General features: G+C 49.1%; 1 pseudogene; it reads right to left on the reverse strand.

Moving 5' to 3' along the window:
* Positions 1–925: 925 nt before the first annotated feature.
* Positions 926–1,057, reverse strand: LOC129672412 (small nucleolar RNA SNORA48; annotated as a pseudogene).
* Positions 1,058–2,653: the final 1,596 nt, after the last annotated feature.

The following is a 2,653-nucleotide window of genomic DNA, read 5'->3' on the forward strand; positions in this document are numbered from 1 at the left end:
ATCTTCGGGGCTGGCTCGCCTGTGCCTCCATCACCAGGGTCAGCTCTGCTGTGCTGTTCAAGCTAGGTACAGAGCCTGCTCTCCTGAGTGCTGCAGCTGGCAAGGGGCAGGGCTGGCTGTCCCTCGCTTAGGACCCGGTGGGCAGCTTTCCCAACTACCAGACTCAGCTCTCTCACTCTCACATCCTGGGGCCAGCTCACCCACACCTTTAGCCCCAGGGCCAGCCCCTCAGATCTGCCCTGACAAGGTGCAGGGCCTGCTCTCCTCAGGTCCACTGCCAGAGAAAAGTAGAGCCAGGTCTGCACAGCCCCTGGACATCTATGTGGTCCCTGGCAGTTGCTCTGACCAGGGAGAACTCCATGTTCTCTAGTGGTAATATGAACCATGGACATTGACGCTGACCCCTGCCACTGTGAACCCAGGGATCCAGGCATGACCCCCAGGGCGGCTCAGGCTGGGACTCACCATGGCCTCAGTTGGCTGGACTGGAACTGGACTGGAACTGAAACTCACAATTGGCTACTTATCTCCATCTTAAGTCTCCAGCTCCATCTCTCTTCAAAATGCTCCAGATGCTCCACTTCTCTTGGTCTCTGATTGGACCACCCCATACTGGCACACTGTGGTGGCTGGCTGCAGGCTGGCCAGGTGGCTGGTGGGCCCCCAGGGAACCATCTCTGTCTGCACCGCATGGTATTGGCGGCAAGCGGGTGAGTATGGTGGACTGTATCATAGGCAGGTCAGGTCTGTGGGTGGTCCACAGATCTCTGTCCTCCCTCTCCTCCTCCCCCACTGGCCCACCTGTGAGGTGAGGGGAGGGGGTGGGGACAGGGATGGGCGTGTGGGTAGGTTCTCTGAGCCTGTGGAAGGTAGAACACAGGTCTCTGTCTTTCTCCTCCCATGCTGTGCTGCCTGGATTTGATTTTTATGAGTCCTAGGCATAAAGCAGCTTTGGCCACCAAGCTAGGATGGACAAAGGACTGCCATCTGCTTTTCCCCTGACTAATACAAGAACACCACCACCAACAAGGTGTCTCTTTGCCAACTGCCAGGGAAATTTTATTTTTATTTTATGTGTGTGGGTGTTTTGCTTGCCTGTGTGGATAAAAGCCAGTGAGTATTTTTTAATCTCCTCTTTTATTATTATTATTATTATTATTATTATTATTATTATTATTATTATTCAAGGGGTATAAAGCAAGTCTCTCAATCTGGTAAGAGACCGTTGAAGGAACCGTACAGCAGGTGTCAGGATTTATAATAAAACGCTTTGAAATATTTCATTGGGACAAGTCAAGAACGTCCATTGTCCCCCTACAAAGGCGTATCTTTAAGATGTACAACCTGATGTTTTGATACACACCGTGAAGTTATCACTGCAATTGAGCTAGTTAAAAACATCCTCACAAAATCTCCTTTCTTTTGTTTGGTTGGTTTTAGTTTTGAGACAGGGTTTCTCTGTATGTAGCCCAGCTAAGAGGAAAGATTTTAATTGTTCTCACCATAAAAGAAGAAAAAAAAAATCAGGCAGTCGGGCTTTGCTTGGGTACGACTTTAATCCCAGCACTCCGGGAGGCAGAAGCAGGCAGAACTCTGAATTTGTGTCAAGGGCCAGCCTTGACACACCGGATCAATCTTGGGACAAGACAGAGTGGCAGGCATGCCATGCCAGACGTTTTATATATATACCAACAAACTAACAAGCATCTGTCTTAGCAAATTTCAAGTATGTCATATAGTGTGGACAGTTCTAGTAACCATGGTCCAGATTAGTCTTCAGCCTCATCCTGAAGCGTTTTATCATCACGTGGTGATTTGGCTCTTCTGCTTGGTTTGGTTTGGTTTGGTTTGGTTTTTTTGAGACAGGGTTTCTCTGTGTAGCCTTGGCTGTCCTGGACTTGCTTTGTAGACCAGGCTGGCCTTGAACTCACAGAGATCCACCTGCCTCTGCCTCCGGGAGTGCTGGGATTAAAGTCGTGCACCGCCATGCCAGGCCTTGTGTGGTGGCTTGAATGAGAATGTCCTTCATAGGCTCAGGCATTTTAACATGAGTTCCCAGTTGGTGGCTGTATGTGAGGAAGGTTGTTGGGAGGCACAGCCTTGCTGGAGGAAGTACAAAGGTCAGTACCAGAGAGTTCATAGCCTGGCCCCACTTCCAGTTTGCTTCCTGTTGTTGGTGATGATGTGATCCGCCATCCTCCTACCCCCACCACTGTGAAGACTAAAGTTGTTTTAAGTTTTAATGACTGTGCTTAAGAGATCTGTAAAACAGAAATGCCTCTAACTTTAAGCCACACTCTCCCAAGGACAACTTCCTAGGATGCTGGGAGCTGTTGCTCACATAAGATAACAAGCCACGAGTTTTACCTTCTGAATGAAAAGCTGGTTGCCTCAACTGCACAGAAGTGCCTAATCACAGGTAGGCGGGAGGTACATAGGCAGGAGATCCACCAGGATATACGTTTGCCCCCAACTGGATGAAGGTGGGAAGTTCCAGACTAACGTAATCTGTGGCCACTCTCTGGGAACTGGGGTATGGACATGACCAGTAGCCATTGTCCATGCCGCTATTTAATAAAGATTGCTTCAAATGTGGCTCAAAAACTGTGGTAGTGGGCTTATTCTTTCCCAGAGGGATTAACACTACAGTGAC

Source organism: Psammomys obesus, unplaced genomic scaffold (assembly GCF_907164565.1).
Source record: "Psammomys obesus unplaced genomic scaffold, mPsaObe1.curated_primary_1811, whole genome shotgun sequence".
In the NCBI taxonomy this organism is placed as follows: domain Eukaryota; kingdom Metazoa; phylum Chordata; class Mammalia; order Rodentia; family Muridae; genus Psammomys; species Psammomys obesus.